The 13369-nt window shown below is 38.5% G+C and overlaps 1 long non-coding RNA gene across 1 annotated transcript in view; it reads left to right on the forward strand.

The window, feature by feature from the left end:
- The window catches only part of LOC122487714, a 40468-nt gene that overhangs the window by 10953 nt on the left and 16146 nt on the right, over window positions 1-13369 (forward strand). Inside the window, exon 2 of the long non-coding RNA XR_006298448.1 lies at window positions 11684-11989. This is a non-coding gene — a long non-coding RNA (uncharacterized LOC122487714). The remainder of the gene's footprint in view (window positions 1-11683; window positions 11990-13369) is intronic.

The following is a 13369-nucleotide window of genomic DNA, read 5'->3' on the forward strand; positions in this document are numbered from 1 at the left end:
GCATTTTTATGGTTTCAGGTCAAATTTAGGTCTTTAACCCATTTTCAGTTTATTTTTGGATATGGTATAAGAAAGTGGTCCAGTTTCATTCTTTGCATATGGCTGTCCAGTTTTCCCAACACCATTTGTTGAAGAGACTGTCTTTTTCCCATTGTATATTCATTCCTCCTTTGTCAAACTTAATGGACCATATAATTGTGGGTTTATTTCTGGGTTTTCTCTTCTATTCCATTGATCCATGTATCTACTTTTATGACAGTACCATCCTGTTTCAATTACTCATTTTAATTAATTCATAAATGGAATATCTCTCCATTTATTTTGTTCTTTGATATCTTTGATTAGAGTTTTGTAGTTTTCTTTGTATATTTCATATACATATTTTGTTAGATTTATACCTAAGCATTTCATTTTTTGGGTGTTAATGTAAATGGTAATTTACATTACCATAATTTGTATTTTAATTTACAATTGTTCATTGCTGGTATATAAGAAAGTGATTGACTTTTGTATATTAACCGTGTATTCTGCAACTGTGCTATAATTGCATAGTACTTCTAGGAGTATTTTTATTGATTCTCTTTACTAATATTGTGCGTTAGATTTCCAGAAATTATTTATCTTTTAACTGCAATTTTATACCCTTCGGCCAACATCTCCCCCCTCCCTTCCCCCCACTCACAACCCCTGGTAACCACCACTCTACTCTGTGTTTCTACAAGTTTAGAGTTTTTAGATTCCACATATAAATGATATCATACAGTATTTATCTTTCTCTGACTTATTTCACTTAGCATAATGCTCTTAAGGTTCACATATATAAATATACATATATATGTGAATATATATATGTATATTCATATCTTCTTTATTCATTCATCCATTGATGGATACTTAGGTTGTTTTCGTATCTTGGCTATTGTGTATAATACTACAGTAAACATGGGAATGTAGATATATATTTGATATCCTGCTTTCCTTTTATTTGTATATATACTTAGAGGTGGGATTGCAGATTCTTTTGTAGTTCTATTTTTAATTTTTTGAGGAATCTCTATGCTGTTTTCTACAGTGGCTGAACCAATTTTCTTTTTTTTTTAATTTTTTTTTAACGTTTATTTATTTTTGAGACAGAGAGAGACAGAGCATGAACAGGGGAGGGTCAGAGAGAGAGGGAGACACAGAATCTGAAACAGGCTCCAGGCTCTGAGCGGTCAGCACAGAGCCCGACGCGGGGCTCGACCTCACGGACTGCGAGATCATGACCTGAGAAGTCAGACGCCTAACCGACTGAGCCACCCAGGCGCCCCAACCAATTTTCATTCTCACTGACAGTGCACAAGGGTTTCCTTCTCTCCACATCCTAGCCAACATTTGTTATCTCTTGCCTTTTTGATGATAACAATTCTAACAGGAATGAGATGATAACCTTATTATGGTTTTGGTTTGCATTTCTCTGATGGTTAGTGATGTTGAGTATCTTTTTATGTACATATTGGCCATCTGTATGTCATCTTTGGAAAAATGTCTATTCAGTTCCTCTGTCCATTTTTAAAGTCAGATTGTGTTTTTATTATAGAGTTGTATGCATTTTTTTAACATATTCTGGATATTAACCCCTGTCAGATATATGGGTTGCAAGTATTTTCTCCTATTCCATAAATTGCCTTTTCATTTTTTTTGTTGTTTCTTTTCCAGTGTAGAAGCTTTTTAGTTGGATGTAGGCCTACTATTTGTTTTGCTTTTGTTGCTTGTGCTTTCAGTTTTATATCTAAAAAAATCATTGCCAAGGCCAGTGTAGAGATTTTCCCTCATGCTTTCCCCTAGGAGCTTTATAGTTTCAGGTCTTATGTTGCAGTATTTAATCCATTTTGAGTTAGTTTTTGTGAGTGGTGTGAGCTAGGGGTCCAATTTCATTTTTCTGCATGTGGTTATCTAGGTTTTCCAACACCATTTATTGAAAAGATTATTCTTTTTCTGTTCAGTGTTATTGGATCTCTTGTCAAATATTAGTTGACCATAGATACAGGAGTTTATTTCTGGGCTCTCTATTCTCTTCCACTGGTCTATTTGTCTATTTTTATGCCAGTAACATACTATTTTGATTACTATAGTTTTGTAATATAGTTTGAAATCAAGAAGTGTAATGCCTCCAGCTTTGTTCTTTCTCATGATTGTTGACTATTTGAGGACTTTTGTAGTTCCGTGGAAATTTCAGGATTTTTAAAAATTTTTGTGAAAAGTGTCATTGGAATTTTGATAGTGGTTGCCTTGAACCTATGGATGGTTTTGGGTAGTATGGACATTTTAACAATATGAATTTCTGATCCATGAACATGGGATGTCTTTCTATTTGTTTGTCTTCAATTTCGCATATCAAAATCTTATAGTTTTGACTGTACAGACCTTTAAATTTATTTATCTATAAATTTATTTATAATTTATTTAAATTTATTTTAAATTTATTTATAAACTTATTTATAAATAAATGAATTTAAATTTATTCCTAAGTATTTTATTGTTTTTGATGATATTATGAATGGGATTGTTTTCTTTATTTCTTTTTCAGGTATTTCATGGTGCATAGAAATGCAACTGATTTCTGTATGATGATTTTATATCCTGCAACTTTACTTAATTTGTTAATTATTTCTAATAGTTTTTTTGTTGCATCTTTAGGATTTTCTCTATACAAGAATATATCATCTGCAAATAAAGACAGTTTTACTTCTTCCTTTACAATTTGAATGCCTTTAATTTCTTTATTTTGCCTGATTGTTGTAGCTAGGACTTCTAGTACTGTGTTGAAAAAGAGTGGTGATAGTGGGCACCCTTGTCTTTTTCTTGATCTTAGAGGAAAAGCTTTGTACTTTTCACTGTTGAGTATAATGTTGGCTGTGAGTTTGTTGTATACAGCCTTTATTGTGTTGAGTGTGTTCCTTCTATATCTAATTTGTGGAGGGTTTTTTTTTTTATCATGAAAATTGTTGTATTTTGTCAAATGCTTTCTCTGCATCTATTGAGATGATTATATGATCTTTATTTTTCATTCTATTAATGTGTCACATTTACTGATTTGCATATGATCATCCATCCTTGCATCCAGAGATAAATCTCACTTGATCATGGCCTATAATCCTTTTAGTGTGCTGTTGAATTCAGTTTTGTTAATATTTTTTGAGAGTTTTTGCATATATATTCATCAAAGATATTGGTCAACAATTTTCTTTTCTCATAGCGTCCTTATCTGGCTTTGGTATTAGGATAATGCTGACTTTGTAAAATGATCTGGAGAGAGATACCCCCTCTCCAATTTTTTGGAAAAGGATTTTTTTGAAAAGGATTGGTATTAATTCTTCTTTAACCGTTTGGTAGAATTCGCCCGTGAAACCACTGGGTCCTGTGCTTTTCTGTGTTGGGAGGTTTTTGATTACTGATTCAATGTCCTTACTCATTAATTATTTAGATTTTTCATTTCTTCATGATTCAGTCTTTTAAAAAATGTTTATTTACTTATTTTTGAGAGAGAGATAGAGCGAGCCAGAGAGAAGCAGAGAGAAAGAGGGAGACAGAGAATCCCAAGCAGGTTCTACACTGTAGACACAGGTCTCAAACCCATGAACAGTGAGATCATGACCTGAGCTGAAATCAAGAGTTGGATGCTTAACTGACTGAGCCACCCAGGCACCTCTCTTCATGATTCAGTCTTGATTAAGTGTGTATTTGTAGGAACTTACCCATTTATTAGATTTATTGGCATATAATTGTTCATAGTAGTCTTTCATGATCCTATGTATTTCTGTGGCATCAGTTGCACATCTCTTCCATTTCCAGTTTTATTTGTTCAAGTATTGTCTCTTTTTTTCTTAGTCTAGCTAAAGTTTTGTCAATTTTGTTTACCCTTTCCAAAAAAAACCCCATCTCTTAGTTTTGTTGATCTCTTCTATTTTTCTAATCTCTAAGCAGAGAGTTTCTGCTCTGATTTTTGTTATTTCCTTCCTTCTGCTAACTGTGGGCTTAGGTTTTTCCTTTTCTAGCTCCTTGAGTGTAAAGTTGGGTTGCTTATTTGAGATCTTTCTTTTTTTAATATATGCATTTATTGCTATAGACTTCCTTCTAAGAACTGCTTTTGCAGCATCTCATAGGTTTTGGTATATTGTGTTTTCATTTTCATTAGTTTAGAGATATGTTTTAATTTCCTTTTTGATTTCTTCTTTGACCCACTGGTCGTTCAGGAGTATGTTGTTTAGTTTCCATTTGTGTGTAAATCTACTTGTTTCTCATAACCTCGATAGCCCTGTGGAGTACTGGCTAGAAATCAAGTAGAATGTCCCCAATACAAGTTTGCTTAATGTTTTTCTCTTAATTAGATTACAGTTAGGTGTTTTTGTTTTTGTTTTTGAAAGAGTACCACAGGGGTGAAATGCCTTTTTTATCACATCATATCAGGGCATAAATGATATCCATATGACATTATTGGTGATGTTAACCTTTGGCATATGGTTAAGGTAGTGTTTTCCAGGTTTCTCCATGGTAAAAATATTATTTATTACCTGTATTCACCATTAACATGTAAGATCTATGAGAATAGAAATGCTATGTGGTTTATTTACTGCTGTATCCCCAGTGACTAGAGAAGTACATGGTCTTAGGGACTCAACGAATCTTTGTTGAATCAATAAATGGAAGCATGGATTAGATGACCCTTAGCTTCCCATTCTACTCAACTCCTTTTAAAAAATTGTTTTGACCATATTTGTGACTAGAGAGTCTTCTGTTTTGCTAACAGCAATTATATTAGGACATTTAGTCTATATGCATGAAATGTAGTACAGTGCATGCCACCAGTTACCCAAAATATTTGGGCATTAGTATATATTGGTTGACAGGTGGCTTACTACAGGTGGCTTACTTATATTTAATTTTGGCTTGAAAAACCAGGGCAAGATTATCTAGGCCAACTTTGTCCAGGTTGGGATTTAGCACATTGCATTTGAATGAGCTTAGGTTTTGGTAAGACCTAGATTTTTCAAATCTTATTTCTGCCACTTAGCATTGTGTTTCTGGGCAAGTTATCTAGCTTCTTTGAATTTTCTCATCTCTGATATGGGAATAATTGTTCTTTTCTTATAGGTTGATATTAGGATTTAGTGAAGTCACATGGCAAGTGCCTACTTAGTGCCTGGGATTTTGCTCAATAAATACTGATTTGCCTACCTTTCCACAGTCTTCTGCAGCAAATGGTTGAGTTAATTCTTCTGTCCTGTGACAGTCATGTTCTACAAAAGAACATCTTTTTTTAATTTTTAATTTTATTTATTTATTTAATTCATTTTTGAGAGACAGAGAAAGACAGAGCATGAGCAGGGGAAGGGCAGAGAGAGAGGGAGACACAGAATCAGAAGCAGGCTCCAGGCTCCGAACTGTCAGCACAGAACCTGATGTGGGACTTGAACCCATGAACTGTGAGATCTTGACCTGAGCCGAAATTGGGATGCTTAACTGACTGAGCCACCTCGGTGCCCCCCAAAAACCAGTACAGACAATTTTATCTGGAATATCAGTGCAGACAATTCCATTTCATTAAAAAGCTGATGATTTAATAATTTACTTAGAAATAGGCTGTGGCTTCTATTATAAAATTCATCTGGCATAATGTACAAAGAACCACTATTTCCTCTGGCAAGAAAGCTGATGGAATATAAATACTTTACAAACATGCCCAGCACAGTTTACCTTCATGCAATACCTACACCTTGAAGAAATACCGTATGCGGCCCTTCAGTGGATGTGGCTCAACATAAAATTTGTCACTTTCCAGCACTTGAAATATTGTCCCATTTCTTACACCCCTGTACTGAACATGCTTATTTGGTAATGTCGGTCTGCCTCCTTATTTCAGTAGCTGAAGTGACATAGTCTTGTTTTATAATTTGCCAAGTGATTGAAGGTGCCAGGCAGGTCTGTATTATCCCAGTAACGTCACTGATTCCTAGTGCTTAAAGAAGAAAGGACAGCGAGCACTTAGTCTGAGGGTGATGTGTTCTGTGGGAACGTATATTCTTGGCAAGTTGTTTATGACTCTTTTTCTTCTGTACAGCCAGAAGAGCAGAAGAACATATTTCAAATTCTCATTGGCAAGGGCTCCCCGTTCTTTTATAAGGATTTGTAAAATTCCATCCCTTTGAATCTTGTTAGCAATCTTGGATATCCTCCAGGCTTTCTTTCATAAAGCTTTCAACATACAGAGCTGAGTGGGCTGGGCAGGGAACATGCATGTAAGAGTGTGTGCTTGTATGTGTGTGCGTGTATATTTATCTGAGCCTTCTTGATTGAAGTGTCAGTATATGTTGCTTTCTGCTTTGAATTTACTACAGTAATAAAATGGAAGCATCTTCCTGCCTAGTGAAGTATAGCAGATAAGTCTCACCATTTATTTAGTGGAGTCAGCTTAATGTAGATCGGTGTTTAGGTCTTCCTTTTGGTTTGTTTAGTGTTTCTCTTCTTCAGGGCGTCTCATCAGCTGTTGAGTCTAGAGGGAGAGCATTTCCCTGTAGCTGTGATAGTTCTCCATATGGAGAGAGAAAGGGATCATGTTCAGCCTTCAGGGATGATAGGTGTCGTGGAATTTGCCACATTTCATTGTTTGAAAGTGTGTACATTTTTTTTTTTGTCATTTCTTTTGGAAAGCATGAATCACCAAAGATTGGTGAGACAGTTTTCACTTCTTCCCAAATCATCAGATAATGGACATTGGAGATGTCCATTATCTGATGGACATGTTTAACCACACAAACTGGTTTGTGGTCTGCAGGTTCAAAAAAGCACTTCATAATTGCTCTTAGAATTTGGCATGGCCTGAAGCTTTTGAGGTTTAGGAGCAAATGACAGAAAAGCAATAGCCATCTTGCCAGGAGGAAAGGCCTCAGTGATTTCTTTTAATCTTTGTGGGTTGATTCAGATTCCAGTTTCTTTGATCCTGTAAACCAGGATTCTGGGCAAAAATGAATTGGGTGGTAAGTACAAACAGGTTTGATTTCCCCATGAGTCCTGTAATGATTAATTTTATTGTCAACTTGATTGGGCTAAGGGATACCATGTAGCTGGTAAAACACTATTTTTGGATGTGTCTGTGAGGGTATCTCAGGAGAAATGAGATTTTTAAAAAAATGTTTATTTATTTATTTTGGGAGAGAGAGTGAGCACAGGAGGGGCAGAGGGATTGGGGGAGACAGAGAATCCCAAGCAGGCTCTGTGCTGTCAGTGCAGAGCCTGACATGGGTCTTGATCCCACAATCCTGGGATCATGGCCTGAGCTGAAATCAAGAGTCAGGTGCTCAACTGACTGAGCCACTCAGGCTCCCCAAGAAGAGATGAGATTTTGAATCAGTAGACTGATTAATGAGAATTCCCCTCATCACTGTGGATAAGCATCACCCAAACCACTGAGGGCCTAAATAAAATGAAAAGGCAGAGCAAAGGTAAATTTTCTTCCTGCTTGAGCTAAGATTTTCATTCTCCTTCCTTCAGATATTGGTACTCCTGAGCTTTTGAACTCAGACTGTGACTTATGCCATTGTTCCCCTGATACTCCCTTTGGGCCTGAACTGAATTACATTCCCCACTCTCCTAGTCATGTGACATCTTGGTCTGCATGGTCAAGGAAGCCAATTCCTACAATAAATCTCTTCTTTAAAATTTTTTTTAATGTTTATTTATTTTTGAGAGATAGAGAGAGACAGAGCATGAGCAGGGCAGGGGCAGAGAGAGGGAGACACAGAATCAGAAGCAGGCTCCAGGCTCCAAGCTGTCAGCACAGAGCCTGATGTGGGGCTCGAACCCACAAACCGTGAGATCATGACCCGTGCTGAAGTCGGTGCTTAACCGACTGAGCCACCCAGGCGCCCCCAATAAATCTCTTCTTACATCTCTTTCTCTATATATGTTTCTTATTGGTTCTGTTTCTCTGGAGAACTCTGACTAATACAAGCCCCATGTATAGAAAGGAACAGACCTTTTACTTCACATTTTCCACATGTTCACTTAGTAATTATTCTCTTGAAGCTGGTGGGTTTCATATAGCACTTTTGAGATTGATTGACTCATTCATGAAATCATTGTCTGAATACTAAGAGCCAAACACCAAGCCAAGTTGTGAATACAAAGATAATTCAACCATGGATCACAACATATCTCTCTGACTTGACTTCAAGCTTCTTGTCAGCAAAGGGTTTATAGTTTAGTAGGGAAAATAAATGATGAACATCAGAAAACCCTAATATAAGACAGAAAATGACATGTCATTAAAGCATACAGATAAAGAGAGATAGATATAAATTGTTCCAAAAGGAAGGAAAGATAATGTTTGGTGGAGGGATGTGATAAGACTTTAAGGAAGCATTTGAGCTGGACTTCAAATTTATTGGAAAAGAAGACAAACATTCTAGGTGGTCAAAGGCACAGTCATGGAAAGGCACAGGACACAGAACACAGACATTTCTTGTGGTGGTGGGCAGGGGAGATGAGAGGAGAAATGGACAATTTCATAGTTTAGCGCTTGTTTTGGATTTAAGATTCATGGATTTCTTGGAGTACTTCTGGGGGTCCAGGGAACACAGTTAAGGATAGGTGGTCCTTGGAGTACAGGGGTTAGGGTAGGGAGTCTGGGACTGTGTGGTATTTCTCACACCACTTCTGACAACAAACATGAGTCATTTTTCCTCACCAATTCTCTAATACTCTGACACCAACTGGGTGTCCAATTCAATTCAATTTGGATACCATCTACCTGGAGTTAGTGTCAAACCTCACAAATTAAAGGGCCCAGTTCTACAAGACTGTCCCTACTTCAGATGCCAGCTGCAAGTGGGATACCCAGGTGACCCACACTTCTGCCTGGCCGACTACATATTTGAAGATTCCTATGACCATTCCCCCCCACCAAGTTTGATAATTTATTAGATGACTCACAGAACTCAGAAAAATTCTCTACTTACTATTACATTTTATTATAAAGGGTACAACTCAAGAAGAGCCAAATGGAAGAGACACATATGGCAAAGTATGGGACAAGGCTTGTGGAACTTCTTGTGCTCTCTCCAAATGCCTCTCAGCATACTGGTGTGCCTACCAACCCAAAAAGCTCTCTGAACTCTGTCATTTAGGGTTTTAAAAATTTTTTTATTTTATTTTATTTTTTTAGTTTATATCCAAGTTAGTTAGCATATAGTGCAACAATGATTTCAGGAGTAGATTCCTTAATGCTCCTTACCCATTTAGCCCATCCCCCCTCCCACAACCCCTCCAGTAACCCTCTGTTTGTTCTCCATATTTAAGAGTCTTTTCTGTTTTGTCCCCCTCCCTGTTTTTATATTATTTTTGCTTCCCTTCCCTTGTGTGTTCATCTGTTCTGTGTCTTAAAGTCCTCATATGAGTGAAATCATATGATATTTGTCTTTCTCTGACTGACTAATTTCGCTTACCGTAATACCCTCCAGTTCCATCCACATAGTTGCAAATGCAAGATTTCATTCTTTTTGATTGTCGAGTAATACTCCATTGTATATATATACCACATCTTCTTTATCTATTCATCCATCGATGGACACTTGGGCTCTTTCCATACTTTGGCTATTGTTGATAGTGCTACTATAAACATGGGGGTGCATGTGCCCCTTTGAAACAGCACACCTGTATCCCTTGGATAAATACCTAGTAGTGCAATTGCTGGGTTGTAGGGTAGTTCTATTTTTAATTTTTTGAGGAACCTCCATACTGTTGTCCAGAGTGGCTGCACCAGTTTGCATTCCCACCAGCAGTGCCAAAGAGATCCTCTTTCTCTGCATCCTCGCCAACATCTGTTGTTGCCTGAGTTGTTAATGTTAGCCATTCTGACAGGTGTGAGATGATATCTCATGGTGGTTTTGATTTGTATTTCCCTGATGATGAGCGATGTGGAGCATTTTTTCATGTGTCAGTTGGCTATCTGGATGTCTTCTTTGGAGAAGTGTCTATTTATGTCTTTTTCCCATTTCTCCCCTGGATTATTTGTTTTTTGGGTGTTGAGTTTGGTAAATTCTTTATAGATTTTGGATACTAACCCTGTATCTGATATATTGTTTGCAAATATCTTCTCCCATTCCGTCAGTTGCCTTTTAGTTTTGCTGATTGTTTCCTTCGCTGTACAGAAGTTTGTTGTTTTGATGAGGTCCCAATAGTTCATTTTTGCTTTGGTTTCCCTTGCCTCTGGAGATGTGTTGAGTAAGAAGTTGCTGTGGCCGAGGTTAAAGAGGTTTTTTCCCCGTTTTCTCCTTGAGGATTTTGATGGCTTCCTGTCTTACATTTAGATCTTTCATCCATTTTGAGTTTATTTTTGTGTATGGTGTAAGAAAGTGGTCCAGGTTCATTCTTCTGTGTGTCGCTGTCCAGTTTTCCCAGCACCACTTGCTGAAGAGACTGCCTTTATTCCATTGGATATTCTTTGCTGCTTTGTCAAAGATTAGTTGGCCATACGTTTGTGGGTCCATTTCTGGGTTCTCTATTCTGTTCCATTGATCTGTTGTCTGTTTTTGTGCCGTATTTTTTTTTTAACATTTATTTTTGAGAGATAGAGCAAGACAGAGCACATGTGGGGGAGGGGCAGAGAGAGACAGGGACACAGAATCCAAAGCAGGCTCCAGGCTCTGAGCTGTCAGCACAGAGCCGGACGTGGGGCTTGAACCTGTGGGGCTCGAACCTACGGAGCTCGAACCCATGGGACCGCAAGATCATGACCTGAGCAGAAATAGGACGCTTAACTGACTGAGCCACCCAGGTGCCCCTGTCATTTAGGGGTTTTTATGGAACTTTCATTACATAGGCACAATTGATTAACTGATTGGCCATGGGTGATTGAATTTAATCTTCAGCCCTTTTCTCCTCCCTGAAGGTTGGGGGGGGAGGGCGGGTGAAGTTGAAAGTTCTAACCCTTTCATCATGTGGTTGGTTTTTCTAGTGTCCAGCTTCCACCATGAGCCACCTCATGAGCATACAAGAGACAATAGGGGCACCTGGGTGGCTCAGTCCGTTAATAGCTGGCTTCAGCTCAGGTTATGATCTCATGGTTCATGAGTTCGAGTCCCACATCGGGCTGTATGCTGACAGCTCAGAGCCTGGAGCCTGCTTCAGATTCTGTGTCTCCCTCTCTCTCTGCCCCTGCCCTCCTCACACTCTGTCCCTCCATCTCTCTCTCAAAAATAAATAAACATTTAAAAAATGTATTTCTTCAAAAGACAGTAAATTCCAAGGATTTTAGGAGCTCTGTGCCAGGAATCAGGGACGAAGACCAAATATTTATTTTTTTATCATACTACAGAGGCAGAAAGCATTTATTTCACAGTCTTGACGAGGAGGACAGTGCCTAGAGCCGGCCTGGGTGAAGGGGGTGAGGGCAGCATGGAGCTCAAGTCTGAGGTAACAACGGGTAACACAGCTTGGATCAAGGCTGAGTGTGCTGCGGCTATGCTGGGATAGGATGAGGGCTTGTGCCAAGGCTGGGTGAGGCAGGGCAGGGTTGATGAGACCTTGCTAAAGACTGTTTTGCAATGTGCGGTACTGTTGGCTCTGTCTAGAGATTTCTGGCTCTAACTTAGGGCAATTTGTAGAGAAAATGACTTTATGTTTCTGTTTTTTTTCTTTTTAACAGATAATTCCTGTTATTGGAGTAATGCTCTCATGGAGAAAGGAAACTGGTTCCAATTTAGTGTCAGTTCCAGGATAATCATCCAGGGTAATCACTTTCTCTGCCTGGCTGAGGATGATCCATCTTGTGAAGGATCAAAGAGTAAATATCTATGTAGAAAGATCTGAAGAACATGTTGACAAGCTGGCTTGAATCATTTAAATTATTCGCACTTCTCTGTGGCTGGCAGAAGAACTTCTGCAGGCAAGAACATAGCCGAATGGCCCTAACAGTGAAATAGAGTGACTCAGGATTCCACAAAAGCTGAAGGTTGACTTTTTTCCTTTCCTCTTACAGATAGCTAAGGGTCAGTCCATGTGACATCCTTGAATGCTCCAAGGAGTCAATCTTAGAATCTGTCTTAGTCTGTTTGGGCTGCTAGAACAAAATACCACAGACCGGTGGCCTATAAACCACAGGAATTTATATCTCACAGTTCTGGAGATGGGAAGTTCCAGATCGGGATGCCAGTCTGGTCATGCTCTGCAACTCTTCTGAGTTGCAGACTAGCAACTTCTCATTATGTTCTCATATGGCAGAAGGTGGGCAGGCAGCTCTTGGGGGCTTCTTTATTAAAGACACTAATTCCATTAGTGAGGGCTCTGCCCTCATGACCTAATCACCTCCTGAAGACCCCACCCCTACAACCATCACATGGGGTATTAGAATTTCAACATACGATTTTGGGGAGACATATCTATTTAAACCATAGCAGAATATATTTTGCAAAGACACCCTAATGCCTTGAAAGATACAGAGCCTGGGGTCCGCTGGGTGGTTCAGTTGGTTGAGCATCTGACTCTTGATTTAGGCTCAGGTCATGATCACTGGGTTGTGGGATCGAGCCTGGTTTGGGGCTCTGTGCTGAGCATGGAGCCTACTTGGGATTCTCCCTCTGTCTCCCTATGTCCCTCTCCCCGAGTCATGCTCTCTGTCTTTCTCTAAAATTAAAAAAGAAAAAGAAAAAAGAAAGATACAGAGCAGGACTAGGAGCATGCTTCTGGAGTAGCACAGCAAGAATGCTAAAATGGGAGAAAAAAGTTAACATTTCAAGAGCACTCACCATATGCTGGACCCCATGCTGGCTGTTTTACCTACATGATCTCTTAATTCTCCCAACAGCTCTGTGAGGTCAGCTTTACCCACTTCTATTTACAGATAAGGAAGCTGAGGTTCAGAGAAGTTAAATAACTTGTCTAAGTTCATTTGTCTTGTCTAAGGTCAATGTGATAGTCCATTTGACCACAAGCTATGCACTTTCCATACATAACAAAATAGTTGTGGGTACTAAAGTTCCAGAGACTGATTTTAGAGTTAGGAGTAATCTTGTAGTAAGTAGACAACTATATTAAATAGACTTAGACTTATTTTTAAGGATTACCCACTCCCATACCTCTACCAGGTGGTCTCCTGGTTTTGGCTTTACTTCCAGTCAAGGAGAGCCCAAAGGGGCAGCAAATTGAGGACTGACTCCAAGGTTCACCTGCAAGAATAGAAGGATGAGAAAGGGAGAAAAGTATGAAAAGATGAATGGAAAGAGAAGGACTAATCTCGTGAGAAATTTAGAATATTGTATCTGTGCAATAATTAGTTAATGTGGCTCAAGAATAGACTCATAGATGAATGGAAGGGAATGTATTTTTAAATTTT

The sequence above is a fragment of the Prionailurus bengalensis genome, chromosome A2 (assembly GCF_016509475.1).
Source record: "Prionailurus bengalensis isolate Pbe53 chromosome A2, Fcat_Pben_1.1_paternal_pri, whole genome shotgun sequence".
Taxonomy (NCBI): Eukaryota; Metazoa; Chordata; class Mammalia; order Carnivora; family Felidae; genus Prionailurus; species Prionailurus bengalensis.